This window comes from Hakea prostrata, unplaced genomic scaffold (genome assembly GCF_041222555.1).
Source record: "Hakea prostrata isolate BN-2017 unplaced genomic scaffold, UWA_Hpros_2 contig_87, whole genome shotgun sequence".
Taxonomy (NCBI): Eukaryota; Viridiplantae; Streptophyta; class Magnoliopsida; order Proteales; family Proteaceae; genus Hakea; species Hakea prostrata.
In genome coordinates this window covers 76,529-93,202 of record NW_028291206.1, presented here as the reverse complement: position 1 = coordinate 93,202, position 16,674 = coordinate 76,529, and the positions used below count along the sequence as shown (strand labels likewise).

General features: G+C 39.3%; 1 long non-coding RNA gene across 1 annotated transcript; it reads left to right on the top strand.

Annotated features, from left to right (window-relative positions):
• Nucleotides 1–3,305: 3,305 nt before the first annotated feature.
• On the top strand, nt 3,306–4,185 carry LOC148998943 (uncharacterized). Its single transcript, XR_016171082.1, has 3 exons — nt 3,306–3,497; nt 3,590–3,879; nt 3,986–4,185. It is a non-coding gene; the product is annotated as an uncharacterized LOC148998943 (long non-coding RNA).
• Nucleotides 4,186–16,674: the final 12,489 nt, after the last annotated feature.

The following is a 16,674-nucleotide window of genomic DNA, read 5'->3' as shown; positions in this document are numbered from 1 at the left end:
TTTTGATTTCGTATATACGTATATGGTTTATGTGTAATATATTATGAAAACGTATTAACCAAGCTTATACTAACCCACTCGAACCGCCCAGACGGACCGCTGGGTTTGCGGTAGACCGAACCGAACTGAAGAAAGGTGGGCTTTATGATGGCTTTTGATGAAATTTTCATTATTTTAATGAAATGATGATGCCAGCCGTCCGATCTAATCGGACGGCTGGCTTGACTGTCATGCGCATTAATGGCACACGACAGAAGCAAAATTGCCCGCTGACTACGGTAAGTTCATTTTCATCAGACATGGATTTTAGGGCGTGTTCTAGGTTCCTTTTTGCGTTGATTTGGTGCAATTTCTCACTTGCTTTGTTTCAGATTTTTCTGGTCGATTATTTTTTGTGAATCAATATGGATTGTTTTTGCGTCTTTAGCTTCTGTTCGTAGTATATTTTACTACGGAAATTCCCAAAAAAGGAAGCTTTTCAGCCTTAAGAAGTTTGTAAGATAGGAATTTGACCGTAGGGTTCAGACCATGGAAAGAAATTTCGGCATATCGGCGAAATTCGCCAGTTTCGCCCCCTGGTGAAACGAAACCAGGGGGCGAAATGAGATACACAAAAGATCGCCGAGATTTCGCGAAATCTCGGCGATTTCTCGGCGATATGGCGAGATCTCGCCATATCGGCGATAAATGCCAACTCGGCGAAATTCGGCGATAAATGCGGGTTCGCTGGGAATTTTTCATTAATTATCCAATGAATTTCGTGTGATTTTCTCTCTCCTCACCCACACCATCCAGAGCTTCTCTCTCCTAGTTCTAGGTGTTTTGGCCATATTTTCGTCCGATCTTCGACATAAAATCGCAGTACTCACTTCATTCTTGACGGGTATAGCATTATTCGCGACGATCAAGCGAAATTTCACACAAATCTGGGTGTTTTTCATCTGAGAGGTAAACTGTTCTTCACTAAACTGTTTTTTTTTGAAAATGCATGCCATAATATTGTTGGATGGGTATGAAATTAATATATGTTGAATACAATAGGCTGATCTACAAACTCACGGAGTCGATTTTTTTTTTTTTCACTAAGTAATTTATTTATTTATTTTCGGGCGTCAAAAATTGTATTTTTATACATTTTAAATGCTTGCTTTTTGCATGATATATGTGTTGCATTGTGATTGAAAAGATATATGTGGATCCCCATGGGTCGATCTACAAACTCACGGAGTCGGAATAATTTTCGACCCAATAAATAATTATTTGATTTTTTGAAATTTATTAAAATATGATTATTTATGAAAAAAGAGAAACAATTAGGAATAAATAAGGAAAATGATTTTGAAAATTATAGAAAATTATAGAATACCTATATAATTATTTTCAAGTGCTTCTTGTATGGTTTCATTGTCGGTTTTGATATGGTAGCCTTTACTTTTGTCGGAAAAAAATTTATATATTGTTTAAAATATTATATTGGTATTGTTTAATTGTTTGTGAAATCATTTTTGTTGCAACAGACCAACAGTTATCATGTCTAGCAGTGGGAGAGGAGCAGGTTCACAGGGCCAGGGACAGGGACAGACACAAGGAGCGGCGTTTGCAGGGAAGGGGATGGCTGATCCTGCATGGCAGTACTGTGTTGCAATTGATAGCAATGAAAGTAAAACAAGATGCAACTTCTGTGGTAAGGAGTTGAATTCAGGTGGCATAAGTAGGTTTAAGGCTCACATTACTGGTAGTTCAAAGGATGTGGCCACCTGCACTGAGGTGAATGCGGATATCAGAAAGGCAGTTAGGGAGATGGAGAAAGACAAGGGGAAGAAGAAACAAGAGAGGAGAAGGGTAAATGAAGCATTGGATGAGGCGTGCGGGCACCATCATCTTACAGAGTTGATTCAGATTCTGATCAGGAGGTTGATCCCGTTGATTTGAGAGAGCGGGAGGAGAGGGATGTTAGACGGGCGATGGCTGAGAGTAGGGCGATGCGATACCAGGAGGAGGAGAGGGCCAGAGCTAGATTTACAGGAGCTGGTACCTCTAGGCCTGTAGGGGCTGGAGCATCTGGAGCATCTGGATCAGGGGCTGGAGCATCTAGATCTAGGGACAAGGGTGGTATATGTGGTATGTTCAGCCGATCACAGAGTCAGAGGGTCCCTTTTACGGCTGATGTACGGGGATCACGTCCACGTGACTATCCACAGAGGTCGGATCCTATCCTAGAGCAATATCCTGATATTTTCAGAAATAAGGGGGCCAAGCAGCCCAAGATCACAGGTGCATGGAAAGTGATGGCAAAGAAAGTGAAGAAGGTAGTGTCGAAGTGGATGTACTACAATGCGGTTCCACCACATACAGCATAGGGTCCTTATTATAGTAATATGGTTGACACTATTGCAAAGGCAGGTCCTGGACATCCTGGTCCTACCCCTAAGGAGGTGTTGACCACTTTCCTGGCTGAGGAGAAGGAGGAGCTGCAAGAGTACATCAGTAGTTTGAGAATATTTTGGGAAACATATGGATGCACCATTATGTGTGATGGATGGACCGGTCCGACAAGAAAATCCATCATCAACTTTATGGTGTATTGTGATCGAAAGACTGTCTTTCTAAAATCTGTGGATGCTACTGGGCAGACAAAAGACCACAGGTATATTCTTGGACTTTTGCAGGATGTGATTGATGAAGTTGGGAAGGAGAATGTGGTGCAGATTGTCACCGACAATGGCGCCAACTTCAAGAAAGCCGGTGAGGTACTGATGAATACAGCTGGATATAACCTATATTGGACACCCTGCGCAGCTCATTGTATCGACCTCATTGTATCGACCTCATGTTAAAGGACATCGGCAAGATCAATATTATCCAGAGCACAATGGAGAGGGCCAAGCAGGTAACAAATTTCATCTACAATCATACTGTTGCTCTGAATATGATGAGGCAGGCATGCGGTGGTGAGCTAGTGCGACCCGGTCCTACGAGATTTGCCACGAATTTCATCGCCCTCAACAGTATTTAGGAACGGAAGACGGGCTTGAGATCCATGTTTTCATCAGAGGAGTGGTTCTCATGGGTTGGATCAAAGTAAGTATTTTTATTTATTTTTTTATCTATAGTCTCTACTATTTGATTTAACAAGTTGTTAACTTCTTATACATTTATACTATGAAATATGAATATCTAGTATGTAGTATTTATTACTAACTTAATGTGTTTGTGATAATTCAGTACTAGTAGTGGGCGCACCGCACAGACGACAATCTCGTCTGATGACTTTTGGAGGAATGTGAAAATTGTGTTGGAGACCTTAGATCCTATAATAAAGGTCTTACGTATGGTTGATTCCACCCTCAGGGGGCCCACTATGCCGCACATATATGCAGCCCTGGAGAGAATGAAAACAACAATCCAAAGAGCTAACCCCAGAGGTTTTGTTGCATACTTGAACATTGTTGATATTAGATGGACCACTCATCTGATGCATCCGATGCATAGGGCGGGTAAGTAGTTAGTGTGGGTTACTACTTATTATTATAATTTGTAACTTGTAGTAAATATTATTTCTTTGACTATGAGTTTGTGAATTGTGCAGCCTATTATCTCAATCCAAAATATCAGTACACTGAAAATTTGGGATTGCGGTCAGACCTGCTCGGTGCCGTTATGGAGGTTATTGGGAAATTAGAGCCAAACGTAACGGTCCAATCAAATTGTCATATGGAAGTAAGAACTTAGAAACTTAGAACTTAGTACTTGCTTTTTATTTGTGAAAGAATTTAGCTAACCATCAATACAAATTATTGCAGATAAAATACTTTAGAGATGCACTAGGGACCTTTGGTTCAGTTGCTGCTATTCAAAACCGACAAAATTATGATCCAGGTTAGATGCATGATTACATTTACATTTACATTTTACATATAAGTGATATAAGTAGGATTTTTGTTAAGAATTAAAGTATTAACTTGCATTATTTGTGATAATGCAGCTGAGTGGTGGATTCTATATGGGGGCGATGCAGAGAACCTCCGAAGAGTGGCAGTGCGGATCCTCTCCCAAACTTGCTCTGCCTCTGGGTGTGAGAGGAATTGGAGTACATTTGGGATGATTCACTCGCAGAGGAGGAATAGGCTGGGAAGTCAACGCCTGAATGACCTTGTGTTTTGTTACTACAACATGAGGCTAAAGTTAGAGAATACCCGTTTAAATACTAACAATGGGCCATCCAGCTCGATGACATCTTCGAGCTCACTGCAGATGACCAACATCCACTCACGGATTGGTTGTTGGATAGGGGCGAGCCAGTGTTAGACCAGCCTGGAGGTAGGCCAGACCCAATCATTGCTCAAGCTGCGGGAGTTAATGTAGATGAGTACATGGCTTCTCAAGAGGGGCAGGTACATCAGGCGGCTGCCGCCACAGCGGATGAGGATTGGATGGTGCTGCCTGGCACGCAAGATGATGATCCAGATGACACCCTTGCTCCCAGTCCTAGTCATACTTGGAGGGATGATGATGACGACGGTGGTGGTGGTGGTAGTGGTGGTGGAGGAGTACAAGAATGATATCATGTTCCATTATCAGAGGCACAGGATCCCCCCCAGAGATACACTGGAGAGACTCAGTACACACATGCCACCCAGGATGACGATCATGGTGGTGAGCTTTATCGTGATCGTCCTACGAGTTACAATCGGCCAGGGAGGGGGGAGTTTCAGGGGGGGGGAGCAACAACATATGCATGGCCACCATGGGTATGGTTCGTATGGCTTTGGTTATAGTGATGATACTCGATCATATGGTTCATACGGCCATTTTGATCCGATGGACAGGTTGTCAAGAGTGATGGGGTCTATGACCTTGGAGGAGTCTGTAGGCTTCACACCTGCTTATGGCTATGGTGTCCCTTCTGCTTATGGACACGATGATATGTCGTCTAGGAGTTCGCACTATGGATATAATGATGGATCTTCCATGAGCTTGGCATCGCAGGAAGGCAGTACATATGGTGGTTGGGGTAATGATGTTTGGGGTTATCAGCATCAGGGTGTTCCCCTTATGCCTCAATTTGGCTCACAGATAACTGCTATGTTGGAGGCAACATACAGATATCCTTTCGATGCTACGAGGTCAATTGAAGAGCTCCGTTCACGTTACCCCCCTGAGGGGAGTAGTTTTACCCTCATGGATGATGAAAACTACAGAGGCGTGGTTTCCTTGTATGTCAACAACCATCAGCATTACATGTCTTGGAATGACTTCAAGAAAATAATGGAGTGGAAGTTTAATGTTGTAGCCTATGGGCCTTGTACCCAATTATCAACGGAGACAGAGCTGGAAGACATGGATCCACCAAGGCATAGTACTTGGTATTGAGTAGTTGTATTTTTATTATTATATACTTGTATTTTTCTTACTAATTTTCAGTAATATAATAGTTTTGTGCTTATTTATGTTAGTTTAATTGTTTAAAATAAGGTTGTAAAATTATAGTTTTACCGGTATATACAGTCGATTATATGCCGATCAAGAACACCAATTTGGGTGAGTTTTTAGGCAAAACCAACCATTCCATTGTGTTTATTGGCATCAAATTAGGTTACCTACCAAATTTCAACTCATTTGGACAAAAAAAAAAACCCATCGAAACAAGGGGGCGATATTTGGGGGGGGCGGTGGGTTGTGTTTTTTTGGTTCGGCTGGGTGCCCCGCGCCGCGGCGGGGGGCGCCGTTTTGCGGTTCACTGGTTCAGACTCCCACTGACTTGTGCAACACAATTCAAACTTGTCTTGAAGAGTTGTTTTGACCAGGTCTAGATTCTCGAGATCTTGGTGGTACGGTGCATTCCCAGTTTGATGTTTGGATGGGAAAATAGCCATATTTGGCCTTGAAACTTTAAAGTGAAGCTTAGTTTAGGCTTAATAATCATGTCTAAATCTTCAATACTGTTAGTTTAAGAAAACATCAATTTCATGCTTTTGATTTGCAGACTTGGTTGGCAACAAATGTCGAATGCTTATGTAACATCTGCCCACCCACATTCTTTTGAGTGCTACCTTACGAGATATAATGGGCAAATAAAACAACTGTATTATGCAGTGACGGATCATGGATGACATATTATAGTAATAATTATGGACATAAAGTAAAAACTACATGGTATAGTGATTCGTGAACAATGCACAACACACATCAAAAGCACCCAAGCACATTGAATAATACATATGTCATAGACACCACTGTCTTCTATGTCCCAATATATGGTATTGTGAGTCTGGCTATCTGTTGATATGAACTATGTCAAGTTGCATCAAGTCTACTCATTGTTTGGTGAAACCAACGTGCATTGTATTTCGGACATATGAATGTCATGTCAGAGTGTTCAAGAAGAAACAAGAGTTGTTTCTTCTCAAGCAGGTTGAGGTTTTAGGCATTTGGTCGAGATTACCTTTTGAGTTAACGGAAACTGTAATAAGAACCATATATAAACCTGGTTCCTTGCCGGGGTTCCCGAACAGATATGGGTTGGTCCAAGGTATGTGCACCCACATCAATTTTGATAGTTTGTAGAGCAACTTGCTGAGGTAGCCTCGATTGAATGAGGTCAGATAACCAAGATCTGGAGTCAAAACCAAGCTTTTTCCAATACGAGTGAGAGTTTCTTGCAATTTCAGTTATGGGTCTAGGGAATGAAAAATAAACAAGTCTAGAAAGAGAGGTCGCTGGGATGTTTGTGGCTGTGAAGCTCCAAGAGTAATATGCAGTTTATGAATTAACCTTCCAAGTCCAAGTCTGAGACAAAGTGGAGGCCCAAGAGAACCCCTAGGCTTGCTGCCCAGATGCTTATTCATAGTTTTAGTTCTGTTTTTTCAGTGTACTCCGTAGACCAGTGGCAGAATTGTAATATTGTCTACTTGAGGGTCATATCATGCATGTGAGGAACTTTAGGTTTTGTATTATTCTAAGTCCAACCTTGTACATATCTTACAATAAAGACCTCAGGTTACTTACTTGTATCTTTAAATCTTGAATAATAAAAAAAACTTGAATGAAAGATTCGAATTTCAACCAACCCTAACAACCAGATCTAGAATGATCTAGATTTGCAATTGCTAAACCTAGAGAAAAATAAATCCTCAAACTTGAAACTTGAACTTGAAATTGAAGTTGCATTACATAGAAAAATTAAACCTAAACATTCAATTTAGAAATTAAAATCTCACAAAAGCAATCAAACAAAACTAGAGAAAGCCTAAATAAACTAAAGAGAAAAGAAAGTGTGCTCCTCCTAAGCTTCTCAAAAACGTTATCTCTTGCTGGTGTATGCTCTCCTTCTATAGAGTTTACATGTGATATGATTCTTGACAGAGTTTGAATCAAATTTAGAGTTCCTATTTGACTCAACAATGGAGGGTTTTGGCGTACTAATCGAACTGACTTAGAGAGGTCAAATGCACAATTCCACCATTAGATTTGAGGATCAAGAAGTGGTGAAACTCTCCTCCAAAATCAGCTCGATCGAACACCGTAGGACCATTCGATGAAGGTCTTGATTGAAACTGGACAGAGACACTTAAAAACGGGATTTTCCCCTCTTCCTTCTCTAAATATGTTATTTTTCCTCTTTTGATAAAGTCCCAAATAGGAAAATAAAATATTGAAGCATGCAAGGACTGTTCTTCTTGTTTTTTAAAGTATTTTGGAGTTGGCCCATAATCACATCTCTAGCCCATCATGCTCCAGATCAAGCCCATTTTCACACTTGAGAATTTGACCGGACCTCTTTACGTGTAAAATTGCATGTTTCATACCCAAAACTCCAAATGTTTGTTTAAATCTTGAAAAGTCTTAAAATCTGCAAAAAAAACATAATACCAAAGGTAGCTTCACTCTAAGTGTGTAAAATGCATGTTTTATGCCCTAAGATTTCACACATAAATGTGCTCATCAACTGCACTAATGGTCCATCTCCTAAGTCCATCATCATTCAATTACATCTTCTTTCAAAGTCAGTCAGGGTTTCCATAATAGGATCTTCATCAATAACCTCCATTGGTTCTAGGTCAAATCCAATGGGTTCCAAAGGGATGCCCATAACTATCTTCTACCTTAACTTCGGGTCTTCAGACCTACAACATAGATTTCTGGGTTAGGGTTTGTAAGAGATTTCACACTTAGTCCTACAAAATTTTTGGTAGGAGGCCTAGAAGACAGTAGCATATCTCATTAATCGGCTCCCTACACTGCTCTGGAAAATAGGTCACCCATTCATTTTTTTTTAGAAGGATCTAGATTTTAGATTTTTCTCAAAACTTATGTGTGTGCTTGCTACCCATGGCTTTGCCCCTGTAACAAGCACAAAATGAAGTATAGATCCACACACTGTGTTTTCTTGGTCTATAGTAGTTCCATAAAGGGTACAAGTGTTTTGATCCTTCCATAGGGCACACATATATCTCCAAGAGGCATTTTACCTTTGATGAGGATCTTTTTTCCTTCTCCATGCCAAAACCAACCCTAGGACAATTCAATCGACCTTCTTCACCTACTATAATTACTAGTGATAACCTTCCTTCTACGACATCATTACCCACACCTGTCACATCCCGCCCCGAATCCACCCAGGGGGTACCCTATTCGGGTTACTCGGGAGTGATCCACAACCCAATAGATCCAGTTTAGGAACGATCATATCCACTTATCACAATAATATAATCAAAAGCAAGAACAATTTATAGTATTCAAGTAATCTAATAATAAAGGTTAAGAAATGATCACAGAAGGATCACAAAGAACATCAGAGTGCGGAAATGATTCAAATAGGGTAAACAGTCAAGTATGAAAAGGAGGGAGGAAACCCGTCCTATAATATTAGCAGAAGGTAGATCGATTTAAAATTTAGGTTTACAACCGGTTCCCAAAATGACAAGGGAACAAACTAAACTACAGTCTCGATGAATCAAATAAAAGGTTAAAAGAAAATGGGACGATATCCCAACACTAGCACACAAGTGCAAAGGCCGGACTGCTCCAGATAAGTCCCAATCTCAGACTACTATTCTTTATCAATTTGTACACCGTGACCAGTGGGGTACGGGTCATCAACTTGGTCTTTAGAGTGTTGACCATCATAGTCAACAGTGGTGGTACCTGTAGTAGAGTCTAACAAAAATGTTGCAAAAAGGAGTGAGTTCAAAAGAACTTAGCAAGGCAGGTTATTCCACAATAACATAGATACATGATACAAAGCATAGCATGATGCAATATGATATGAAACACATGATGCAATTATGATTCTAACTCTATGTATGCTAGTCTCTAGGGTAGACATGCTTTAAGTCATAGCACCATACTTCTTTGGGTTGTCAGTCACTCCCCCTCAATCATACACGATATCTTGGGTCTGCCAGGGAAGTTCGGTAAAGTCATCTCAAAAACCATGGTAGGGGAATCGGTCACCGCTCTCTCACATCACCATTTGGTATAAGTACTGGCGCATATCACAGTAAAGCCTAGCCCAATGCAAGTCATCTACTCAGTCGTATCAACTCAGTTCCAGATAGGTCCATTCCTCGCCCCCAGCGATCCTTTCCGGTATCCTTCACACTAGAGTAACGGGAAGCTCTCACGTCCTCTCACGGGTTGGTAACCGGTCTTGAGCGCCCGTGAGCCCAAGTCTAGCCATTTGTAACCCTACCAACATAAATGAAAGATTAGAAAAGAAATCGGACAATTGGAGGTGGAACAGGTCAAATCGGACAAGAATACAGTTCAGCAGTATGCTTGGTTGATGGTTTTGGTTGATGGTTTTGGTTGATGCTTTTCCGGGGCTCGGATCGATTCTAAACTTGGAGGGGATGCCAGGAACAGTAGCAGGAGACTTCATAGCAAGAATTAATATGATCCAATGGTCAAATTGAAAACCCCCAATTTGAACCCTAGGTTCAACTTGCAAGACCCATGTTCTTCAATGAAATTAATTACAATTGCAAGAGAACTTAGGAATTGAATTAAGGGAAATGATGGCCAATAAATTAGAGTACATACTAACATATAATCAGCCCTAGTTAAAGAAATTAGATTAGGCAAAGGACTCATGTTTTTATGAAGAAAATCATAATAAGAAGGCAAGAACATTATGCATAATAATCATAGCATGAATATGATATGAAAGGGTTTATTCAAAACAAAAGAGGTTGTAGAAGGGGTGGTTGCAACGTTGCAGCACCTTCTTACTAACCTCAGCAGCAAAAGTAGGAGTAATTAGGAGTAGGTTAGAGAAGGGAGAATAGATTACCAATGACTGGTAGAGGAGCCGGGCATGGTGGGAGTTTCTGCCGGAGTTTCCCTTGCATCAACACCAAGTTCTGCCCACCTACGGCTTGCTCACCCACACAAATCAAGTGAAACTGCAGAGGTTGGTTGCTGTTCTTGGGGAGTTGAGTCATCAATAAGCAGCCTCAAAAGAGAATATACAAAAGGTGAACTATAGGATTTCTTTAGGCCCTAGACCCACCAATGAACTGGAGCCGCAACTCCTCCTTGGAGTTCTAATGATATCAAAACAGAGGAATAAATAGAAACGTTGGACTTTCCTGCCTCTTCCATAAATCCCCAAACCATGGCTTTCATCTCCTGTGCGATCTGGGAGCCTGGACAAGCCATGTCAACAGAGAAAACAATGTTGGACAGCAAGTTCAGGGTTGTGGCAAAGGCAGCTTGACCAACAACAATAGCTCGACTCATTTGGGCATTTTCACGAACATGATCAAGGAGTTTCTGAATCTTAAGGCGCCACAGAGATTCACCAGCATCAAGTTTCTGGGTTGAGAAGAAGATTTGATGATTACAGAGCTGTAAAGGTTTCTCCAGCAGTTTCTGGTTTGTGAAGAAAATCTGATGATTACATAGTTGTAAAGGTTTCTCCAGCGTGGAGAAATAGAAAGCCATATCATAAACGATTGATGGTGGTTCAGTGTTGGAACTGCATCCACAACAGCTCGACCAAAAAATGCTTGGTCGTGGGTTTGGAGAAATCCCTGGGCTATAGCTGCTGAAGAATCAACTATGGTGGCCGAGCTTCATAGTCATCAGAGGGCCATAAATCTTTGCTAAATCAGCGAGTGACTTGTTGGGTTTGTGCTATGATTCAAGATGGGGATTGAAGAAGAAGACGAGGTAGAAGGTGAGAAGTAGAGAAAGCCGAGACAGAGAAGAAGGTTATAAGGGAAATAAAGATAGGTTTTTTGATATCTCTTTGCTCTTAACATGTGTAGTCCTTTTTTGTAAATATACACACTAAAATGAAATGCTTAATAAATAACAGCCTAACACCACAATGAAATGTTTAATAACATAACAGCCACTAACTCTCTCTCCCTCTCTCTCAACTCAAAGAAAATCATGAATATCGATTCCTCACTTCTTCTCTTCAACTAAAAATAAAACCAATCAATTATTTCTTCTCTCCCATTAATTCTTTTCCACTCACATCAATTTCTTAAAAATTAAACCTCCCACTTACTCCCTTTTTCTTTATAAATAACTTCTCCACTCACCTCTCTCTTTATTTATTTATTTGTTTATTATATATATATATATATATATATATATATATAATATATATATATATATATATATATATATATATATATATATATATATCTAAAACTTCGATCGGATGGCCCACAGATGCCGCCGATTCGAGGCCTGGGTCTTCGAACTTCAGTCAATAAGGGTTTCCGAGTCAAGGTTAGGGTTAGGCTAGGGCTGGATGTCACATTCTCCCCACCTTAAAATAATTTCATCCTCGAAATTGGGAGAGTACTAGGCTTCTAAGGAGATGGTGGTACTCCGCTTTTATCTTGACTTTTCTTCTCTCAAAATCTTCGGAAAGCAAGTAACAGTAAGTCTTTTGTAACAAAAACAAAGGAGTAAATCTAATATGCTTTGAAATCAAATCGGAAGTATGATCATGGTTTCATGAAGATTTCACAAGGATCATGGTGAAGATCAATATGAAGATCATAAAACCTTAAAAATGAAAACAGATTGTAGAGAGATGGTTGCAAGGATGCAGCATCTTCTTCATAGTCTCAATCACAAAGAATAAAACATAGTAAAAGTAGATCAATACAACACATGAGAGATTACTAACCTTCGATTGAAAACAAGAGATGAAAAGTTTGAAGTCTTGAAATAATTAGAAGGAATAACAAATCATGAAGATCACATTTGATTTCTCTTTGAAATCATCATGTGGGGAAAACACAAGGTTATAGGGTGTATGGAGGTCCACTCTAGAACAACAGGGATAGGAGGATTAGTCATGGGAATGACTTAAGATCACCCTCCTATCAAAGGGAATAGAAGGCACAAGAAGAAATCGTAGGGAAAATAGATCAGCTTCAGGGTAAACTTCTACCAAATGAAACTAGGCAACTCATACGACAGAGAATAAATCAAATAATGCATATGGTAGGTATGGATTTGGCACAGTAGTAAGGTTAGGATTAGGCGGGATCTCACAACACCAAACCCAATACCCACCATACCTAGCCACCCACTCCTAGGCCCACCACCACTCCCGAACTAGAAATCAAGCCCATTGGGCCTTGATGAACACATTTATGTGTGAAATCTTAGGGCATCATAAAGCATGCATTTTATACACTTAGAGTGGAGTTACCTTGGGTTTTATGTTGTTTTTGCAGATTTTAGGACTTTTCAAGATTTAAGCAAATATTTGGAGTTTTGGGTTTGAATCATGCTATTTTACACATCAAGAAATCCATTCAAATTCTCAAATACAAAAATGAGTCTGATCTAGAGCATGATGGGCTAGAGATGTGTGATTATGGGTCAACTCCGAAATATTGAAGAGATAAAGAAGGCAAATTTGATCTACGGCTGAAATTTTAAATCAAAACTACTAGAGATATTATTGAGAGAGTCCAAATGGAAAAGAGTCCTTGCATACCTCAATATCTTATTTCCTATCTTGGATTTAATTAAAGAAATAAAAAGAGGAAAAATAATTATATTCAGAAAGGAAAAGAGGAAAAATAATTATATTCAGAAAGAAAAAGAGGAAAAATCTTGTTTTTGAATGCCTCTGTCCAGTTTCGATCAAACCATTCATCTAACGGTCATCCGATGTCCGATCGTGCTGATTTTTGGAGGAGAGCTTCACGACTACTTAAACCTCAAATCCAACGGTGGAATTATGAATCTGATCTCTCTAAGTCGGCGCGATTAGTACGTCAAAACCCTAATTGGTTGAGTCAGATAGAAACCCTGAGTTTTATTTAAATTCAGCCGTGCTTCATATCTCATGTAAACTCTATAAAAGGAGAGCATACTCCATCAAAGAGAGGAGGTTCTAGAGCTTAGTAGAAGCATTCTTTCTTCTCTCTTCAGTTTATTTAGGTTTCTCTAGTTTTCTTTGCTTGCATTAGTGAGATTTAAATTTCTAGATTCAATGTTTAGGTTTAATTTTTTTTTATGTAATGCAATTCAAGTTCAAGCTTCAAGCTTCAAGTTTCAATTTTTTTAGATTCGTTTTTCTCTGGGTCTAGCAATTGCAGATTTAGATCATTCTAGATCTAGATCTGGTTGTTAGGGTTAGTTGAGATTCGAATCGTTTGTTCAATTCGCAAGTGAGTAACCTTCTTTATTAATCTTCTCTCCTCCCTCCAGTCCCGCTTTTATCTACTCCTCCATATTCTTAATTTAGGATTTACTTTCAGCATTATTTATTGTTCTCCCTTCCCCTGGATCCTTGATCAGAGATGCCTACAGTCGTGCCTCTCTTTGGTTAAGGTTTCCTTTTCCTTTTATTGCTTTATTTATTGCTTTGTTATTTACTTTCTGCCTATTCATTCATCATCTTGGACCACATAACCGGAGCAAGCCTACAGTCGTGCCTCTACTTCTAGTAACGGGTGGTGTTGCATCTGCATTTTAGCTATGAACTAAATTTTACTAACTACTTTAACATACTAATTGGTTTTACTTTTTTTCCTTTTTATTTTTATTGTTCGCATTTTTTTTCCCTGTCTTTTATTTATGCATTGATTGTGTTTAATTTATTTTTCGTTTCAATTCGATTGAATTAGACGTATTGATTAGGATCGTTTAGTTTAGTTAATTAGTTAACAAAAATATAATCATTCCACTCTCGTATTATTATTAAGAAGTTGAATTATAAGTGATATATCTCATTGAAATCGACCCGTTAGCTACACGATACCGTGCGCTTGCGGTTACTTTTAAAATTCATAAACAGGCCTGACCAAAACTCAACCCCAATTGAACCTATAGCACACTCACCTATTTCACCAATACCCAATCCACCACCACCACCACTTGCGAACCATCCAATGACAACCCGGGCTGAGGCTAGAATTGTCAAACTAGTGTTAAGATTGAATTTTATGGTCTCCAAAAGTCTTGGAATTGCTAAGATGGACTAATTCTTACACTACATCAAGCAAATATCTAAAAGGGAGCATGACAATGAATGAAGAATTTAATGCCCTTTTGAAAAATGGAACTTGGGAGTTGGTTTCATATGAACCAACCTTGAACTTAACCGGCAAGAATTGGGCTTTCCAAATCGAAAGAAATATTGATAAATCCATATCTAGATCAAAGCCAGACTCGTAGCCAAGGGGTTTCATTAACGAGAGGCACACAACTATTTTGAAACATTCAGTGTTGTAGTCAAACACTCAACCATTCAATTGCAGTCTCTAGAAGGTGGGTTCTTCATTAGTTAGATGTTCAAAATGCCTTCCTAAATGGTCAACTGCAAGAATAGGTTTTTTATTACTCGACTTCAAGGCTTCATTGATTTAGCATTACCTTGTCATGTGTGCTCAAGAAAGCTTTATATGGTTTGAAACAGGCCCTAGGGGCCTAGTTCCATCATCTTGGAACATTTTTAGCTTCTAGTGGATTTAATCTCCACTATCTGACACTACTCATATGTGATTATCCTCACAAACAAGTTATCTATGTGTTGGTGTGTGTTGACGACATCATAGTAACTTGATTGACTATCACTTTGGTCCGAAATCCTATTGACATACTAGCTAAGGAATTTGAAATTTAGGATTTTAGTCCACTGAACTACTTTTTAGGGGTGAAAGTAGAACATTTATAGGTAGGACTCCATCTCTCTCAAATGAAGTACACAACAAATCTGCTACAACGATCCAACATGATTGATGCAAAACCTTTGCCTATAGTATCATCTACAAGCTCCAAAAGTCCTTCAGAAGAAGATGTATTTGATGATTGAACCAAATATAGAAGTATTGTTGGGGCACTAAAATACCTAACTCTTCCATGGCTAGACATCGCCTATTTTGTGAACAATGTGTGCAATACATGCACAACCCTATTGTTGATCATTGGTTTTTTGTCAAAATATCATACACTAGTAAAAGTATACACCCAATGATGGCATCTTATTTTTGCCAACCAAATCTCTCCATCTCACAGTACATAGTGATGCCGAATGGGCTGGCTGCATAGAGGATTGCCGCTCAATAAGTTTGCTATTATTGTATTCACTTGAGCCAAAACTTGATATCTTAGAGTTTGAAGAAGCAGCAAACTATTGCATGCTCCTCCACTAAATTTGAGTACAAAGCAATTGCCAATGCTTCCACAAAATTAATCTAGATTAGTTAGCTATTGCAAAACCTAGGCTTGCATACTTCACCTCCAACACTCTACTATGACAACATTGGAGCCACATATCTTGTTGCTAATCCACTATTCCAAGCACGTAGAAACACATAGAAATTGATCAACATTTTGTGAGGGAATAGGTGGCAGCCAACAAACTTCAAATTCAGTTCGTATCTACTCATGATCAACTAGAAGATATTTTCACTACAGGTCTATGTGCTTTGCGGATTAGGACTTTACAAGACAAGCTCACAATGTGCAACCAACCGTTTAGCATGCGGGGAGTGCAACAGAATCATCTTCAAATTCAAAATTTTCAAATCCAAATTCGAACCCATTGTAACAAACCTTATCCTCAAGTAATCTTATCTCCACTGATCAAGAGGAGTTCAAGTTATGATTAAAGTGTATGACCTACAAGAGACCTTGTCACATCCACCTAGCCGGTACTTTATCTGGCATTCCCTAGTGTGTGATCCACATCCTCGAAGATCAGTATCGAGGAAACCAACCTCCCACATTTACAATAACATAATCAAGAACAAGACTAATTCAAAGTTAATAGTAACAGAAAAATCAAGATACATGTATAATCAGAGTGTGGAAAAATGATACCAATATAATAAATTAAATGTAGAGTGTGGCGGAAAATCACTCCACAGATGCAGAAGAAATGTAGCTCAAACTAAAAAGGAAAGATTACAACCAATTTCCCAAACAAAGAATAGAAAGGAAGTAATCAAAACTGAACCAGTGTCTCTTCAAGCCTATAGAGAACACTTCTAAAAGTAACAGTCTTAGAGTCCAGATAACACGTAACAAGCACATGGGTATGACTAATCTTGATGCGATACATCTTCACCCAAGAATTCTTCACTTTCGTAATCACCGTAGCCAACACCTTGGGAGTAATATGCGTCATCCGCTTGTGCTTCATAGTACTGGCCTTCATATTTATCAGTACCTATAGGATAGTCT